Source organism: Macrobrachium nipponense, chromosome 11, assembly GCF_015104395.2.
Source record: "Macrobrachium nipponense isolate FS-2020 chromosome 11, ASM1510439v2, whole genome shotgun sequence".
NCBI classification, from domain to species: Eukaryota; Metazoa; Arthropoda; class Malacostraca; order Decapoda; family Palaemonidae; genus Macrobrachium; species Macrobrachium nipponense.
Genome location: NC_061087.1, coordinates 9,116,484 through 9,135,905, shown reverse-complemented (window position 1 = coordinate 9,135,905; position 19,422 = coordinate 9,116,484). Strand labels below are relative to the sequence as shown.

At 47.2% G+C, this 19,422-nt stretch overlaps 1 protein-coding gene across 1 annotated transcript in view; it reads left to right on the top strand.

The window, feature by feature from the left end:
* The window catches only part of LOC135213100 (uncharacterized), a 243,724-nt gene that overhangs the window by 40,499 nt on the left and 183,803 nt on the right, over positions 1–19,422 (top strand). The window contains exon 2 of the mRNA XM_064247017.1: positions 15,950–16,145. The gene's annotated coding sequence lies outside the window, so the exon portion shown is untranslated. The remainder of the gene's footprint in view (positions 1–15,949; positions 16,146–19,422) is intronic.

Below are 19,422 nucleotides of genomic sequence, written 5' to 3'. Positions count from 1 at the left end.
ATAAAGGTATCACAGCAAGGTATTAGTATGGAACCTCAACTGCAATCGGCTGTTCGAAGGGACTCCCATCGAGAGAATGAGCAAGAAATTGGTACCGCTTTATCTGAATCTTTAGATATTAATATTCAGAATGCTCCATGCACGTCTAAACAACGATCTTCATTAAAGCTCGGAGTGAAAGGACTGTACCACCAGCTTCGGGAGTCCCTTGGTCACTCCTATAGATGAGGAAGGATTAAGTAATATTTCAGAGGAAACGGAAGAGGATCAACCTGCTGTGTCAGATTCATCCGATTATAAAGTTTTGGTTCGATTGCTTCGGGATTCGTTTGGAGAAGAGTTTCAACCCGCAGCACCTCGGTCGCCTCCTTCTCAGTTTTCGTTGTCAAAAGCAAATAAGACTCCGGATTTGTTAAAATGACAAAGTCTCTTTCAACTAAGAGAGCTTTTAAGAAGGTGCAAGATTGGATGGAGTCTAGAAAAGCTCAAGGAAAGTTTTTCCTTTGCCCAGCCTCCTTCAAGACTTTGCGGCAAGGCTGGGATCTGGTATGATACAGGTGAGGATGTCGGGTTAAGAGCTCCCGCATCGGCTCAAGGTGACTTTTCCAGTCTGGTTGACGCACCAAGAAGGTCTCTTCTTTCGTCAGCTAAAATAACATGGACACCGCGGAGATAGACCACCATCTGAAAGGTCTTTTTCGGACAATTGAAGTATTTAATTTCTTAGACTGGTGTTTGGGGCTGCTTGACACTAAGTATCCCGTAGTCAAGACTCAATTAGCTTGGGGGAGCTATCCAGTGTTCTCGCTTGTATGGATAAGGCCGTCAGAGATGGTTCAGAGGATTGGCTTCACATTTTTGTGCAGGGCTCCTGAAAAAGAGAGCTATCTACTGTAAATTTACTACCAAAGCAGTGTCTCCAACACAGAAGGCAGAATTGCTTTTCGCCCCTCTTTCTGACCATCTCTTCCCCAGGCTATGATTAAGATGTAGCTGGAAGTCTACAGGAAAAAGCTACTCATGATCTATAAAATAGAACACAATCTTCTTAGACGTCCTGCGGTTCCTTCGACTTCAACAACGAACCCAGTTTTCTAAGAAAATAAAGCCCTTTCGAGGTGGAGCATCCTCTAGACCTTCTCCTAGAGGAAGAGGACTCTCTAGAGGCAGAGCTCAGTCTAAGTCCAGAGGTAAAAAATGAGGAGGAAGTCCTTCAGTCGCCAGTAGGTGCCAAGGCTTCATTTATTTGCAGAAGCTTGGAAGAAGATAGAGGCAGACAGCTGGTCGCTCAACGTCATCGAGCGAGGATACAAAAATACCTTTCCTGAAATCCTCCTCCATTGTGCACAACACCTATAGATCTATCACCCTCGTACCATGGAGAAAAAACAAACACGATCTTGTACGATCTGATAGATCAAATGCTCGAGAAGAAAGCAATAGAACAAGTCGAGGACATTCAGTCCCCGGGTTTCTACAACAGGTTATTCCTGGTGCCGAAACAGTCGGGAGGCTGGCGGCCAGTTTTAGATGTGAGCAGTCTAAACCTTTTTATAGAGACAGACGTTCAAGATGGAGACACCTCAGTCAGTGCTTGCGGCCTTAAGACAAAACGACTGGATGGTATCACTGGACCTGCAAGACGCATATTTCCACGTCCCGATACATCCCCGATCGAAGAAATATCTGCGTTTTTGTCATGAAGGGAAGAGTTTTCCAATTCAGAGCTCTTTGCTTCGGTCTGAGTACGGCACCAATGATTTTCACAATTCTAATGAAGAATGTGGCGAGGTGGCTTCATCTTGCAAACATAAGGATCTCTCTATATCTAGACGACTGGCTCATTCGAGCATCGTCGAAAGAAAGGTGTCTGAAGGACCTTCAATAACCTTAACTCTAGCAAAGTCCCTGGACTGCTAGTGAATTTTCGAAAAGTCGCAGCTGATCCCCACACAGTCCATCGTGTATCTGGGGATTCAGATGGATTTCAGTGGCTTTTCGAGCTTTTCCTTTCCGTCCCAGGGACGGCAACAGCAAGGATTAGAAAAAATATCAGTCTTCTTAAGGAAAGAATCATGCTCGGTGAGGGAATGGATGAGTCTGCTGGGCACCATTTCCTCGCTGGAGAAGTTTGTTTCCTTGGGGAGACTACATCTCAGACCTCTCCAGTTTTTCCTGAAGGAGAATTGGGAGGACAAAGAAAATTTGGAGACAATTTTGAGAATCCCAAAGGAGGTAAAGGATCACCTAAAGTGGTGGCTCGATCCTGTGAAGCTTTCGGAAGGAACTTCCCTCAAACTTCAGAGCCCCGACCTAGTGTTGTTCTCCGACGCGTCCACCACCGGGTGGGGAGCTACACTAGGGAGGGAGGAAGTGGTCAGGCACCTGGAGAGGGGAACAGGTGTTCTGGCACATAAATCTCAAAGAACTGGCGGCCATATACTTGGCACTTCAGTTTTTCAAAGAAAAAGTCTCAAACAAGATAGTGCAGATAAATTCAGACAATACCACAGCTCTGTCATACATAAAAAAGCAAGGAGGGACTCACTCGCGATCATTGTTCAACCTAGCAAGAGAGATCTTGTTATGGGCGAGAACTCAGAAATTAACGATTCTAACGAGGTTCGTTGCAGGCGTGGAGAACCTCCGGGCAGATCTCCTCAGTCGGCAGGGAATCAACTGCTGCCGACGAGTGGACTCTGCATCAGGAGTGTTGTCGAGAGCTGTGGAAGTTATGGGGACGTCCTCTAGTGGACGTCTTTGCGACAGCGAGAACAAAGAGGCTTCCGTTGTATTGCTCCCCCGTGCTCGACCCGGAGCAGTAGCAATAGATCACTTCTTTGGGACTGGACAGGGATGGATCTTTACGCATTTCCCCCGTTCAAGATTCTGGGAGAAGTGATGAAAAAGTTTGCAATGTCAGAAGGGACGAGATTGACGTTAATCGCCCCTTACTGGCCAGCAAAGGAGTGTTCACAGAGGTCATGACCTATGTAGTGGACTTTCCCGGGAGGGACATTGCCCATGAGGACAAGATCTACTCAAACAGCCCCACTTCGAGAGGATACCACGGAAACCTCCCCGCTCTGAGTCTGACTGCATTCAGACTATCAAAAAGTTGGTCAGAGCGAGGGGTTTTTCTAGACCGGTTGCAAAAGCAATCGCCAATGCGAGAAGAGCTTCCACGCTTGGAGTCTATCAATCGAAGTGGGCTTCGTTTAGGAGCTGGTGCAGAAGAACACGCATTTCCTCTACCACGACCTCTGTGAGCCAAATAGCGGACTTTTTGCTCTACTTGAGAAACGACCTAAAGCTTGCAGTCTCAACAATCAAAGGCTACAGAAGTATGTTATCTGTAGTCTTTAGACATAGAGGAATTGATTTGGCAAATAATAAGGATATCCACGATCTTTTAAGGTCTTTCGAGACTATAAAGATTCCTCAACCTAAGTTACCATCATGGAAATTTGGATGTAGTACTTAAATTCCTAATGTCAAATCGGTTTGAACCCCTTCAGAACGCCTCTTTAAGGGATCTTACTAAGAAAACTATTTTCCTAACGACTCTGGCGACGGCGAAGAGAGTTAGTGAAATTCAAGCCTTTAGCAAGCATATTGGTTTTAGGGGACATAATGCTGTTTGCTCATTAAGTCCTACGTTTCTAGCGAAAAATGAAAATCCGTCTAACCTTGGCCCAAAAGTTTTGAGATTAAGGGTATGGCGGAAATCATTGGACACGAACCAGAGAGAGTCCTGTGCCCTGTCAGGGCTCTCAAGATTTATTTACAAAGAACGAAGGAATGTCGAGGTCCTTCTAGCAACTTATGGTGTTCGGTCAGAAGACCAGATTTGCCGATGTCGAAGAATGCTCTGGCATTCTTCTTGAGAGACACCATTAGACAGGCGCATTCATCTTGCGAGGACAGTGATGTTAAGCTGTTGAAAGTGAATGCCCATGAAGTGAGAGCTATATCTACCTCGGTAGCTTTCCAAAAGAACTTGGCACTCAATGACATTCTGAGTGCCACCTTTTGGCGCAGCAACTCGGTGTTCGCTTCACACTACCTGCGGGATGTGAAGACGACATACGAGAACTGCTATGCGCTTGGACCATACGTCGCAGCAGACACTTTGTTGGGGGCTGGAAGTAGCACTCATCCTACCCTGTAGGAAATGGGTAGGTGAGTTTTTATGGATTGTTTTATGGTTGTAAGGTCGTCCGCCTGAGCCGGACTTCCTTTCCTTTAGCCTAAGTGATGTGGGAATGAAAATTGTTAGGCTGGTCAGGTGGTGAATTTTTACTTCGTTGCCCTCATAGTATGGTCAAAATGGTCTAGTCACATTGTGGTCACGCTCCCGTTGACAGATCATCTAGAACTCACCAGCTATATAGGTCACTACCTTGCTGGAGACTCTAGTAAAGCAGTAGCAGACTTGGGTGACAGTAATCACGAAGTCAGCTATGCTAACAGGTAAGGAACCAAGATGTTATTCATCTGCATGTAATATGTTTCCAAAATCCTTTTCTGTCTCTCCCTACCTCCAAAGGTGGGATTCAGCTGGGTAAGTTTCATGAACAAAATGATATTGTTAAGATACAATAAAGTTTGTTCATACTTACCTGGCAGATATATATAATCAAAGTACCCACCCACCTCCCCGCAGGGGACAGTGGGAATAGAAAAATCTGAATAGAAAATGGGAATGGTTCCTGACACCCGCCTCCCAGCGGCGGGAATGGGTACTAACCACCTGGCCGACCACTGCGTGAGCCGGGAGTTTTGAAATTCTGTCGGACTTCGGAGAAATACAGCTATATATATATCTGCCAGGTAAGTATGAACAAACTTTATTGTATCTTAACAATATCATTTTTGATTGACTTTTCTATATAAGATATGTCTTGGATCAGTGCTGTGAGTTTCAGAGTGTGTGTGAGGACTGATTGTAAGGTGAGGCTACCGAAAGCATCGGTAGACCCCACACAGTATGTATGAGTTTGTATGGGGCCATAATTGTTTGATTGATTATCGGTGCAATGAATGTGAGAGATTGACCGATGATGATTGGAGAGTATATGAGTCCTATCGCCTTAAATTGGAGCGCGATAGGATCAGGAGGTCTTCCTCCAGGAGTGGTTCTACCAAAGGTAAGGCTAACATCTCTCCTGCATTAACACCTGTAGAGTTTGCAACCCCTAAACCTGTGTTGCCTTCGGGCTCTGATTCTGTGTCGGGAGAAGCGAATGCTCTCTCTCTGATTTTGGAGTCTCTTCGCACTCTGGAGACCAAAGTGAAAGCCTTAGAAACTGGCTCGGTGCAAGTGTGTGATCGTGCCCCTAGTGTTGTGGAGGGGGCGTCAGATCGGCCCCATAATGCCTCTAGGCCTAGACCTCTATCAGACTCCCAAGACTCAGGGAGTAGGTATGTTGAAAGCCGCAAGAGGGTTACGGGGGCTTCCCACCGATCTGGCGTCCCTTCGGCAGGCCTTGTAGCAAAGTCCCAGGCTGCCAAGGAGCGCGCATGAGCGCGCGTCCTGAAAGAGTGCTTTTCGTCCTCCGAAGCGTCCTCCCCGCGCAAGGGGTGGAGCGCTCGGAGAGACTCTCGTCCTCTGAAAAGGACGTTTCGTGCGGAGGACGCTTCACGTCCTGTTTCGCACTTTCGTCGGAGGATGCGTACGACGCTTTTCCGCCTCAGAAAAGGGGGTAAGATCTCCTCCGATGAGGACGCTGGGTTGCGTGTTTGCACAGGCGCGTGTAACCTGAGAAGCAGGTAGCTGTACCTGTGAGAAAGGAAGGAAGGAGGCGTCCCCCTCGCCCCATCGTCTTGGTCGCAGACGATCAGTCCATGCTTCCTCTGTTCGTTCTTCCCCGACGAAGAACATTCTTTTGTCCCTTCAGGACCAGCTATCCACGCTTATGGCTCAGAGGACCTCGACCCGCAGCAGTCGAGCCTAAGCGGAGGAAGGACCTTAGACTGCCCGTCAAGAGGACGAAGCAGTCTCCTTCTCCCTCACCTACTTCGTCTCGTTCGCCGGATCGCTTCTCCTTCGGCGATTCGCCGATCTCGTTCGTCCTCTAGAAGGACGTTACGTCAGGACGCTTTTGAGGAGGACGCTCAGCACGACGTTCGACAGGACGCTCGTCAGGAACGCTAGGCAGGACGCTAGGCGGGACGCTTGGCAGGACGCTTGGCAGGGACGTTCGGCAGGCACGCTCGTCAGGATCGCTTGTCAGGACGCTCGTCAGACGCTTGGCAGGACGCTAGGCAGGGACGTTCGTCAGGACGCTCGCCAGGACGCTAGACAGGACGCTCGGCAGACGCTCGGCAGGGACGCTCGGAAGGACGCTCGGGCAGGACGCTTGGCAGGAAGCTCGCCAGGACGTTCAGGGCTCTTTTCAAGACGCTTTTGGGGATTCCGACCAAGAAGTCGTACCCCAAGACGCTAGTTTACGCGCACAGGCACGTATTCCAGCGAAAAGGTCTTCCCTTTCGTTTGAGAAACGTAAGGACGCTTCTCTGGCAAGTGAGACTGCCGCGGATGGCGCTAAGGACGCTCGTCCTCGTCAGGACGCTCTACCTTCATCAAGTAGTAAGCGTCATAGAGAAGACAGCCGAAATAAGGCTTCCTCTAGCAAGGATAGGGGTCCTTTAATTAAGCCAAGACCCGACATTAGGACGCCCCTCTCCGGACAGACGGGCTCCTCTTCCGTTTAGAGAAGAAGGAGAGCTGAGTAGTTCGGCTGACTCGGTTGAAGAGGAACCTTCTGCGGCCCCTTCAATCTCGGACTATAAAGTCCTCGTGCGGCTCTTGCGTTCTTCTTTCGAAGACAAGTTTCAGCCCGCAGCTCCCAAGTCTCCTCCTTCGCAGTTTTCTTCATCTAAAACTGGAAAAACCCCGGAGTTTGTGGAGATGAAAACTTCTCTCTCCACGAAACGTGCCTTTAAGAAACTCCAAGATTGGATGGTACGAAGGAGAGATCAAGGCAAGACGACCTTCGCCTTGCCGCCAGCTAGACTTAGCGGAAAAGGGGGCATTTGGTATAGAACCAAAGATGAAGTAGGAGTTCGTATCCCTTCCTCGGCTCAAGGAGATTTCTCCAGCCTAGTTGATTCGCAGAGGAGGTCTCTTTTACCCTCTGCTAAAGTAACCTGGACCTCTACGGAGACTGACCATCATTTGAAGGGTCTGCTCAGGACGCTGGAAGTGTTCAACTTCCTTGACTGGTGTTTGGGAGTTCTGGATCTACAAGCGAGAAGCCCAGAATCTCTCAGTCTGGGGGAGCTGTCCAGCGTGTTAGCATGTATGGACAAAGCCGTCAGGGATGGTTCGGAGGAGATAGTCTCTCATTTTGGAACGGCTTTATTGAAAAAGAGAGCTTTGCTGTGCAACTTCACAGCTCGTTCGGTAACTCCAGCTCAAAAAGCGGATTTGCTGTTTTCGCCTCTTTCGAACCATCTCTTCCCCCAGACTTTAGTAAAGGACCTGACGAACAGTTTGCAAGAGAAGGCAACTCAGGACCTTTTGGCCCAGTCTACAAGACGGTCGGCCGTACCTTCAACCTCTTCAGCTGCGGTTCGACCGCCGAAGAAAGTTAAGCCCTTTCGTGGGGCTCCCCCCTCGAGAGCAGCTCCTCGAGGGAGAGGGTTTTCACGAGGAAGAGCTTCCTTTAAGCCAAAGCCTTCCAAGTGAGAAGCATGTCCTTCAGACACCAGTCGGAGCCAGACTGAAGTTTTTTGCGGGAGCGTGGAGAGAGAGGGACACGGACTCTTGGTCCCTCAAGATCGTGGGAGCAGGGGGTACAAGATCCCCTTTTAGATCTTCCTCCGTCTTCTACGACTCCCAGAGACCTTTCTCCATCCTATCAGGGAGAAAAGAAGAAAGTATTATTCGATCTTCAACAAATGATCGACAAAAGAGCGGTGGAACAAGTCGCGGACCTGGGGTCCCCGTTTGGTTTTTACAACAGGATCTTCCTAGTACCGAAGCAGTCGTCAGGTTGGCGTCCAGTTCTAGATGTAAGCAGGCTCAATCTTTTCGTGAAAAAGACCAAATTCACGATGGAGACGCCTCATTCTGTTCTGGGAGCCTTGAAAACCGGGCGACTGGATGGTGTCCTTAGACTTGCAGGACGCGTACTTTCACATCCCGATCCACCCTCTTTCCAGAAAGTATCTAAGGTTTGTCTTAGACAAAAAAGTGTGGCAGTTCAGAGCTATGTGTTTCGGCCTGACCACGGCTCCGATGGTGTTCACTGTAGTCATGAAAAACGTAGCGAGGTGGCTACACTCTTCGGGGATAAGAGTTTCCCTGTACCTCGACGACTGGCTGATCAGAGCGTCGTCGAGAGAGAAGTGTCTGAAGGACTTGCAGTTCACTTTAGCCCTAGCAAAGTCCCTGGGACTTCTGGTCAACCTCGAAAAGTCGCATCTGACCCCAACACAGTCCATCGTGTATCTGGGGATTCAGATGGATTTTCAGTAGGCTTTCGAGCGTTTCCGTCCCAGGAACGTCAGCGGCTAGGCTTAGAAAAGATCTCAGCCTTTCTAAGGAAAGAGACTTGCTCGGCGAGGGTGGATGATGATTCTGCTGGGGACCATTTCCTCACTAGAAAGGTTTGTTTCCTTGGGAAGACTGCACCTCAGGCCTCTCCAATTTTTCCTTGCGGACGAGTGGAAGGCCAAGGACGATCTCAATGCCATATTGAGGATATCGCTTCCGATCAAGAACCATCTAAGATGGTGGTTGGACCCTCAGAAGCTTCAGGAGGGCGTGTCCCTAAGTCTTCTGAACCCCGACCTAGTGTTGTTCTCCGACGCTTCCATCACGGGCTGGGGAGCAACACTAGGAGGGAAGGAAGTGTCAGGCTCCTGGAGAGGGGAACAGGTAGCCTGGCATATAAATGTCAAAGAACTGGCAGCAGTATTTCTGTCCCTGCAGTTCTTCGAAAGGAGTTTGGGCGAAACAAGATTGTTCAGGTAAACTCGGACAATACCACAGCACTCGCTTATTTAAAAAATCAGGGAGGAACACACTCCAGAACGTTGTTTTCCTAGCGAGAGAGATTCTGCTGTGGGCAAAGATAAGAAATGTGACTATCCTGACGAGATTTCATTGCAGGACGTGCAAAACATCAGGGCAGATCTTCTCAGTCGTCGGGAACAAGTCCTACCGACGGAATGGACCTTGAACGAAGACGTTTGTCGAGACCTTTGGACGTTGTGGGGGACGTCCAATGGTCGACTTATTCGCGACGTCAAGGACCAAGAGACTTCCTCTTTTTATTGCTCCCCGGTCCTGGATCCAGAAGCAATCGCGGTAGACGCGTTGCTTTGGAATTGGACGGGTCTAGACCTGTACGCCTTCCCACCATTCAAGATTTTGGGGGAAGTCATGAGGAAGTTTGCGGCCTCAGAAGGGACGAGGTTGACCCTGATCGCTCCGATGTGGCCAGCGAGAGAATGGTTCACAGAGGTCATGTCTTTCCTTGTAGACTTTCCAAGGACATTGCCCTGGAGGAAAGATCTACTCAAACAGCCCCACTTCGAAAGGTTTCACCAAAACCTCTCCGCTCTGGGTCTGACTGCGTTCAGACTATCGAAAAGTTGGCCAGAGCGAGAGGTTTTTCGAAAGCAGCTGCGAGAGCAATCTCACATGCAAGACGTGCTTCCACAAGAGCTGTTTACCAATCGAAGTGGGCTTCCTTCAGGGCATGGTGTAAAAAGGAGGGAGTTTCCTCTTCCTCGACCTCTGTGAACCAGATAGCTGATTTTCTGCTCTTTCTCAGGAATGTGCAGAAATTAGCGGTCCCTACCATCAAGGGATATAAAAGCATGTTGTCAGCGGTTTTTAGGCACAGAGGCCTTGACCTGTCTGACAACAAGGACATTCATGACCTTTTAAAGTCTTTCGAGACTTCGAAGGTTCCTCAAATGAGACCTCCGTCATGGAACCTTGACGTGGTTCTTAAATTCCTTATGTCAAGCCCTTTCGAACCGCTTCAGGCAGCGTCTCTTCGAAACTTGACAAGGAAGGCTCTTTTCCTAACTTCTCTTGCGACGGCTAAGAGAGTTAGTGAAATTCAAGCGTTTAGCAAGTTGATGGATTCAAAGGAGACAATGCTGTCTGCTCGTTGAACCCAACTTTCTTGGCGAAGAATGAAAATCCTTCGAACCCTTGGCCGAAGACTTTCGAGATCAAGGGTATGTCAAGTCTGGTGGCCAAGAACCAGAGAGAGTCCTGTGCCCGGTCAGGGCTCTCAAGTTCTATGTGCATAGAACGAAAGAGGTAAGAGGTCCCTCAGGTAATCTCTGGTGCTCTGTGAAGAGACCAGAGTTACCTTTATCGAAGAATGCTGTTGCTTTCTTTCTAAGGACGTCATTAAGGAGGCTCATTCATTTTCCCAGAAGACTGATTTGAGCCTCTTACGAGTGAAAGCGCACGAAGTTCGAGCTGTCGCTACCTCTCTTGCCTTCCAAAAGAACATGTCAATCAAGGACATCCTTGATTGCACCTTTTGAGGGAGTAACTCCGTCTTCGCCTCACATTACCTAAGGGATGTGAGAAACGATTTATGACGATTGTAATGCACTGGGGCCATACGTTTCTGCGGACACAGTCTTGGGTCCGGAAGTAGCTCTTCCCTATCCCTTAGTTAGGATTAGGTTAGTTTGTTGTTGTGTTTTTAGGTTGTGGTGAGTCTTATGTGAAGATCTCCCATCCTTTAGTTAGTTTTAAGGGGTTTTTTTGTGAATAGTTGGTCAGGTGGTGGTCAGTTGCTTCGTTGCCCTCATTTGTATGGCCTCGATGGTCTTGTCATGTTGAGGGTCCTCGTACCCGTTGACAGATCAATCCAGAGCGCACCAGCACTACAGGTCTCCACCTGGCTGGCAACTCTGATTTAAGCAAAAGCAGCCTTACGTGACAGTAATCACATAGTCTACTTTGCAAACAGGTGAGGAACCAAGATGATATCATCTACTTAATTTAAGTTTCCTAAAAAATCCTATTCTGTCTCTTCCCACCATCCGAAGGTGGGATTCAGCTATATATATATCTGTCAGGTAAGTGGCATGAACAAAATGTTATTGTTATTATACAATTAAGTTTGTTCATACTTACCTGGCAGATATATATAATTAAAGTGCCCGCCCTCCTCCCCTCAGGAGACAGAGGCATTAATAAAATATGAATAGAAAATGGGAATGGTTCCTGATATCCGCCTCCCCAGCGGCGGGAATGGGTACTACCACCTGGCCGCCCACTGCGTGTGCCGCGAGTTTTGAAATTCTGTCGGACTTCAGAAAATACAGCTATATATATATTCTGCCAGGTAAGTATGAACAAACTTAATTGTATAATAACAATAACATTTTCCTAGACTGGTCCCTTGGGGTGATGTCTAAGAAGGCTCATGACTCGGAAGGTCTAGACCCCGAAGTCATTCTGAGTATTCTTTCTTGTATTGACAAGGCAGTACAAGACGGATCGGGAGAAATCTCCTCTCTTTTTGGAGCGGTACTCCTTAAGAAGAGGAGTATTTTTAGTGCCTTCTTAACCAAGGCGGTTTCTCCCTCACAGAGAGCACCCCTGGTTTTCGCTCCATGTCGGACTTCTTGTTTCCTTCTCAGTTAGTGAAGGACATTTCTCGCTCACTGACTGAGAAGGCGACACAGGATCTTCTCCTGCAAACTGCAAGGAAGAAGAGACCCCTAGTTTCGGTTGACAAGAAAGGACCGACTTCTACGGTTCAGCCCTTTCGAGGAGGCCCTCCCTCCAGAGCTCCCTCTAAGAGAAGAGGTCCTGAGAGGAGAGGTAAAGCTTCTTCCCGTCCCTTTAAGAAAGGGAAGTGAGACAGACAACCTCCAAACACCAGTGGGTGCCAGGCTTCTCGAATTTGCAGACGCCTGGTCACTCATAAACTCGGACGCCTCTTCGATGTCCATAATCAGGAAGGGATAATCGGGATATCTTATCCCCTTCCAGGACAGTCCTTCCCTAACGACCATTCTGCGGGAACTGTCAGCCAGATACAGGACCCTGTACTGAGGGATACTCTTCGTCTGATGGTGAATCAAATGTGGGACAAAAGAGCTATAGAATTATTCTAGAGCAAAACTCTCCGGGGTTTTACAATCGGCTTTTGTTCCTGGTTCCGAAAGCCTCGGGGGCTGGAGACCAGTACTAGATGTCAGCGCTCTGAACAAGTTCGTTCTAAAGGAGAAGTTCTCTGTGGAGACCTCGGCCTCAGTCCTTGCGGCTTTGCGTCAAGGAGATTGGATGGTGTCGCTGGATCTCCAGGACGCCTATTTTGCATGTCCCGATTCACCCTTCGTCGAAGAAGTACCTCCGTTTCATGACGGGGGGAAGGATCTTTTTAGTTCAGGGCCTTGTGTTTCGGCCTGTCCACAGCTCCTCAGGTCTTCACAAACCTGATGAGAATGTGGCGAGGTTTCTTCACCTCAAAGGCGTCAACATCTCTCTATATCTGGACGATTGGCTCATCAGGGCCAGAACAGAGAGACAGTGTTTGGAGGACCTTTCTTTGACCCTAGACCTGATAAAGGCGTTGGGACTACTCGTGAACCTCGAGAAGTCACAGCTGATTCCCAGACAGAACTTGGTCTATCTGGGGATTCAGATGGATTCTCGGGGTTTTCGAGTATTTCCTTCGCAAGAGAGAATCGTGAGAGGCTTGGAAAAAGTCTCTCTCTTCTTAGGAAAGAAACGGACTTCGGCGAGGGAATGGTTAAGCCTTCTAGGCACCCTTTCCTCGCTCGAACAGTTCTTTCCTCTAGGAAGACTGCATCTTCGTCCTCTTCAGTTTTTCCTAAGGAGATCATGGAACTGGAAGACGGGACTTCTCTCCGACAGTTTTCTCCTTCCAATGGAGATGAAACCACACCTGCAATGGTGGTTGTCCCTCTAAAAGAGAACAAGGGAATTTCTCTGGAAGTTCCGAACCCAAGCCGAGTGTTGTATTCAGACGCATCGGAGAAGGGTTGGGGAGCAACACTAGGACCGAGAGAAGTGTCAGGCACCTGGAAGGCAGCACAGGTGTCCTGGCACATAAATTGCAAAGAACTTCTAGCAGTTCACTTGGCGCTAAAGTTCTTCGAACCCTTTGTGACAAACAGTGTGGTCCAAGTGAATGTGGAAACACTACCGCCCTGTCCTACATTCGGAAGCAAGGAGGAACGCACTCCGTGTCTCTATACGAGATAGCAAGAGATCGGCTAATTTGGACCTCACAGAGGAACATCTCCCTCCTGACAAGATTTGTTCAGGGTACGAGAAACGTCAGGGCGGACAGACTGAGCAGGAGAATGGACCCTTCATTCAGAGGTGTGTCAGAGTCTTTGGGATCTTTGGGGCACTCCTCACGTAGATCTGTTCGCCACATTCCTTTCCAAAAGGCTGGAAGTCTTTTGTTCAGTGGTGGAAGACCCAAGAGCTCTCGTAGTCGACGCTTCTGCTAGACTGGTCTCATGTGGACGTGTACGCTTTCCCCCCTTTCAAAATCCTGGGACAAGTGTTGAGAAAGTTTGTAGCGTCCAACGGGACAAGGATGACCATGATAGCCCCGTTTTGGCCAGCACAAGATTGGTTTTTGCAGAGGTGCTGGAGTGAGGACAGTAGACTTCCCAAGATCCCTTCCAAAAAGGATGGATCTTCTCAGACAGCCACACTTCGAGAGGTTTCATCAAAACCTCCCCGCTCTCGCGCTGACTGCCTTTCGACTATCGAAAGACTTGTCAGAGCGAGGGGTTTTTTCTCGCGAAGCTGCAAGCGCTGTCGCTAGAGCCCGCAGAGCTTCCACTAGACGAGTCTATCAGTCGAAGTGGGAGGTATTCAGAAGGTGGTGTAAGTCTAAGAAGTTGTCCTCCTCCAGTACCTCTATAACCGAAATCGCTGATTTCCTTTTGTTCTTGAGAGAGGTCTCTCACTTATCTGTATCGACGATCAAAGGATACAAGAGCATGCTTTCGGCAGTCTTCAGAAACAGAGGCCTAGAGATTGCTGATAATAAAGATCTGCACGACTTGATTAGATCGTTTGAAACGACAAAATCTAAGGAACTAACTCCTCCCAGCTGGAACCTGGATGTAGTTCTCAAGTTCCTTTCGTCTGACAGATTTGAGCCTCCTCATTTAGCTTCGTTCAGGGATATAACAAGGAAATGCTTGTTTCTCCTATCTTTGGCGACAGCCAAAAGAGTTGGGGAACTTCATGCCCTGGAAGATGAAGTCGGCTTTAACAGAGACTCGGCCTTCTGCTCGTTTAGAACTCTTTTTCTAGCGAAAAATGAGAACCCATCGAATCCCTGGCCCAAGAGATTCAAGATTAAAGGCTTATCGAGTCTAGTAGGGAGAGAAACAGAAAGGTCTCTTTGCCCGGTAAGAGCCTTGAAGTTCTACTTACAAAGAAGAAACAAATTTGAGGCTCTAGACAAAGTCTTTGGTGTTTCGATTAAGGACCCCACAAGAATCATGTCTAAGAACGCATTAGCTTTCTTCATTAGGAGCGTCATTACAGATGCTCACAAGTTCTGTCCTGACGACTCTTTTCCGCTTTTAAGAGTAAAAGCTCATGATGTTAGAGCAGTGGCGACGTCTCTCTCTTTTCAGAAGAATATGTCGCTAAAGAAAATCATTGATACGACATATTGGAGGTGCAATTCGGTATTTGCATCTCACTATCTTAAAGACGTTCGCGTGACCTACGAGAAATGTTTTTCTCTGGGGCCTTTTGTATCGGCGGATACGATACTGGGTACGGGAGCAAACACCAATCCTTAACTTTGTACATACCTTCTACTAGATATGTTCTAGATTTCTGCTGACAAAGAGGGCTCGGTGCTGCACTGGCGGCCAGTCACTGTTGTTCAGTAAGGAACTCTTGTGATATCTTTTAGAGGAGTATTAAAATTTTTTTTTTAGAATTTTTGTATGAATGCGTTTCGTTTCGAGTTATGGGTTGTTTGTAATGAGTTCGGGGATAACTCAGAACAATTCTATATACTAACATGGTGGTTAGGATCAGGTGGTCGGGATTGGTTATGCTCCTTCATAAGGTGTGTTGTCATAGAAGTGGTCCAGTACCCATTGACAAAGTCCTTTCAGGCTCTGCCGAGTAAGCGGTTCATATACCCATCGACAGACCCACAAGAACTCTAGCCATAGATCTAATATCTCGCTAAAGTCTTGAGGTGATGCAGACTACCGGGCTACAGCCACGAAGTCTACCACCTATCAGGTAGGAACCAAGGTTTTTTCTTTTATACCTACAACATATGTTGTTTACCTGTCTATTCCATATTAGCTGTCTCTTACCCTCCACCAAAGGGTGCCAATCAGCTAAGTATATATCTGACAGGTAAGTTCATTGTATGAAAATGATATTGTTATAATACAATAAAGTTTCATACATACTTACCTGGCAGATATATACGATTAATGGCCCACCCAGCCTCCCCGCAGGAGACAGGTGGAAGAGAGAAAATATGATAGAAAACGGGAATGGTTCCTAGTCCTGCCGCCCAGGGCAGGCAGGTAGATCACCTGACCTACCGGTAGCGAGTGGCGCGAAATTTGAATTTCTGTCGGGGACGACGGAGTCTTAGCTAAGTATATATCTGCCAGGTAAGTATGTATGAAACTTTATTGTATTATAACAATATCATGTTTACATTCTGGCGGGCAGGACTCCCACCAACCGAATGGTAGTTAACCACCTTGTTCAAAAGTCTAGCGACTGTTTTCCAGGTTTGCTAAAAGTAATTCCTAATGTGAAGGAATTACTTTCTAATGTAAAGGACCTCAGGTTTGTATGTTAGTAAAAATACAATTTACTTTAAAATATATTGTAATTTTTTCAATTGTATTTTGTTTTGATTTGATCTTCAACTTTCAGTTGTCCGTTTTCCTAATTCTGTCCTTGACATTTCAGGTTCACCTGGAAATAATTCTTTAGAAGATGCTGAGAAACTTTTATCTAGCTTGAAAGAGGAGGGTTTTGAATGTCTAGGACCTTCAGGTTCATCTCATGAAGGCAGTGATGTTGAACTAGAAATACAAAATTCAATTCAGGCATCAGTCATAAAACTACTCTCTAATGCTGATGATGTCACCAAATCTGATATACGGTAAGTGTTGCACCTCAGACTGCTTTCTCACGGACTTTAAACCTTGGTAGACATTCGTTTTTCTTTCTCCTTTTTGCTCTATTCCCCCTCTTTTTCTATCTCTTCCTCTAATTTTCTCTATTTCTCTATTTTTATTTTTTTTCTCTATTTTCTTTTTATAATTTTTTCCTTTTTTCTGATTTTCTCTCTCAATTTTTAATTTTTCTCAATTTTTCTCTTTCTCCCGCTCTGAGTTGGGGTTGGCGGGTGGGGTTGTCGCCGATGTCCAAGGTAAGTGTTGATGTTAATAATGTAAAACAATATTTTTTTAAGGTTCAACAACAATAAGAATATATTTTTATATTTAAAAACTTTGTATACAATCAGGCAATTAGGCATAACAACATACTAATTCCCCACCAATGGCTCGATGCCTTGATGTGGTGGTGGGGCTTGTGAAGGTGAAGAGGCACCCTCAGAGATATAACTCTTTAGAGGAGGGTTCCAAGTATTTGTGGGTTCTAGCTATTCATTGGAGGTCTGGTACGCATCCTCTGGGAAGACAGGGGAGCCACTGTAGATCTTATTCCCCCTCTGGACATTCTTTTGTTTTTGGATGTAACGACCAACTGATGGGGCGCACACCTGGAAGTGTTGCTGACTTCAGGGGTGTGGAACTGTCATGACAAGCACCTTCACATCAATATCCTGGAACTCAAGGCGGCCTTTCTGGCCCTCCTAAAAGTTTTAGGATCGAGTGATAGTATAGATGAGTGACAGTACCATAGTAGTGGCATATGTCTGTCAAGCAAGGGGGTCACATATCCTGCTCGCTTCACCGGTTGATGATGCAGGTGCATGAGTGGGCAATAGCCCACTTGGTAAGAGCCTTTGGCTGGGTATAACCTAGGCCAGAGGAACAGTGCTCAACAAGCTCAGCCACGAGAAGCAAGTGATAGGGACAGAGTGGTCCCTACACTCAAACATAATGGAAAGGCTGTTCAACCTGTGGGGGCAACCAGTCATAGACCTGTTTGCCAACCAGTACAACAGGAAGTTGCAGACCTTCTGTTTCATTGTACTGGACCCATGGGCTGCTGCACAGGACGTGTTCCAACATCCATGGGACAACTTCGAGGTGTTTGCCTTTCCTCCGTTTTGTCTAATTCGCAAGGTGATCAGCTGAGCGTTGACCACCTCGAATCTCAGGTGGCTCCCAAATGGCCTCAGGCCATTTGGTACCCTGACCTTCTGGTTCTGCTTTGTGAGGCACCAAGAGAGATTCCTCTCTGGCACTACCTTCTGTGTTCACTGCACATAGAATCGTACCATCAGGCAGTGCATTCCATGTCTTCATGGCTGATGGTATCCACTGTCTCTTGTGAGCGAGAAGCTTTTCTTGCTTAGCACCACCAAAGGTGGGTGGATACCTCGGACAGTCCTCTGCAGCCGTATACCAGGGATAGTGGGCTGTCTTTTGTGGTTGGTGTCATAGATGGGATATCTCTCCAGTCAGAACCACTCTTCAGCAGGTCGTGGATTTCCTCATCTTCCTTCACTGAGAGTAGCTTCTCTGTTTCATTTGTAAAAGGCAATAGGGCCATAATAGCCCTAGTCTTAAAGCTGAAGGTGTAGATATTTCTTCCTCTCTAGAGATATCTTTTCACATGAGAAGCTTCTAAAGGTCTTGCCAACCCAGGGATCTCAGGCCTCCTGGGTGGGATGTGACTTTCATGTTGAAGAGCCTGACTTGTGCACTGTATGAGCCCTTACGAGAATCCTCAGACGGGTCTGACCCTCAAGACCGTTTCCTTTCTTGTCCTAGTATTGGCGAAGAGAGTTGGTGAACTGGTGAACTGCATGGACTTTCCTTCAGTGTAAAACACTCAAAGGGATGGGAATCAGTTGTGTTCTATTTCATCCCGAACTTCGTAGCGAAGACTGAGAACCCATTGGTCCCTGACGCTTGGTTCGAGTCTTTCACAATCCCCTCCTTGAGTGACTTTGTTGGTGATGATCCAGACAAGATGCTGCTTTGTCCCATTGGAGTGCTACGGCGCTATCTGAAGAAAACTCAACATCCCCACCCTGAATGTCAACAACTCTTCATTAGCACTGGAGTTTCCAAGAAAGAGGCGTCTAAGAACACTATTTCTTTTTGGCTTTGTGAGACGATCAGGAAAGTGTATTTTGCTGCTGGCAAAGACAACATCGTGACCCCTTGTCCGAGAGCTCACAAACTCAGGGGTATTGGCCCTTCCCTCGCATTCCGTAAGAACCTGTTGGTTCAATGGGAATTGAAGACGGGGGTGTGGTCGCGCCAGACCACTTTCACTTCACATTACCTTCAGGATATTGCACACGTGTCCTTGTAAATTTCTTCCTTGTGACTGGTGGTGGCTGCTCGACAAGTTGTGTAGCTTACCTAGCTCCTTTAACAGGACAAGTTTGCATCTCTCCTTTCCTGTACGGTATGAATGTGAGTATGACTGCGGGAGTGAGTGGCTCTCTTTCGTCTCCTTTCAATCTATTCTCTTCTCGCAGGCAGAGTAAATGGACTGTTACATGCTGGACCGGGTGACTGATGCAGTTAAGACACTATAGAGCTCCCAGTCTATTTTTTTCAACTAGATTAGCTTTACTTTACTTCACTCCTCTGACCATTCCCCTACAGCCTTCACGTCATATCCCATAATGTGTTTATCATTACTCCAATCGACCACACTTCTTAAGCTTCCCAACCTACCACCCAGATGTATGCCTCTTCACCTTTCCTTTGTTCATATGCGAACAAACCTTTGGTCCTAACAAAAGGATAATTTTCTAGCGCTTAGCTGGATCTGGTTAAATGGCGTGCATATATTGGGTGAAAAGTGGTCAAGGACCATGCACGCACGCTACTGCGTTCAGTCTTTTTCTTAACCGCCTGGGTGGGAGTTGCGGTTGCATTCTCGTGGCCTTTTACCCGGGTCATTACCTGTTTTTGCTTGTGATTCTGTGTATATGTGCTTGTATTATGGCTTCTTCTGATCCTTCTCGGCCTTGCCAACGTATGTTCCCGGGTATTCAAGGTTTCCCATGTTCTTGTATCCTAGTTTCTTTAGCGACAGACCCGTACTCCACTTTCATTAGGTGTCGTTCTAATGTTTGTACCATAACGAATCCCTGCCCAGAATGTCGTATTTGGCCTAGAGAGCAGTGGAAGATATTTTATAGTAAGATGGAGCATTGTAGAGTTTCTACCCTTCTTTCGTGGGAGGGATTTTCATCTCCTCTTCCCGATGCTACGTCTCCTGTT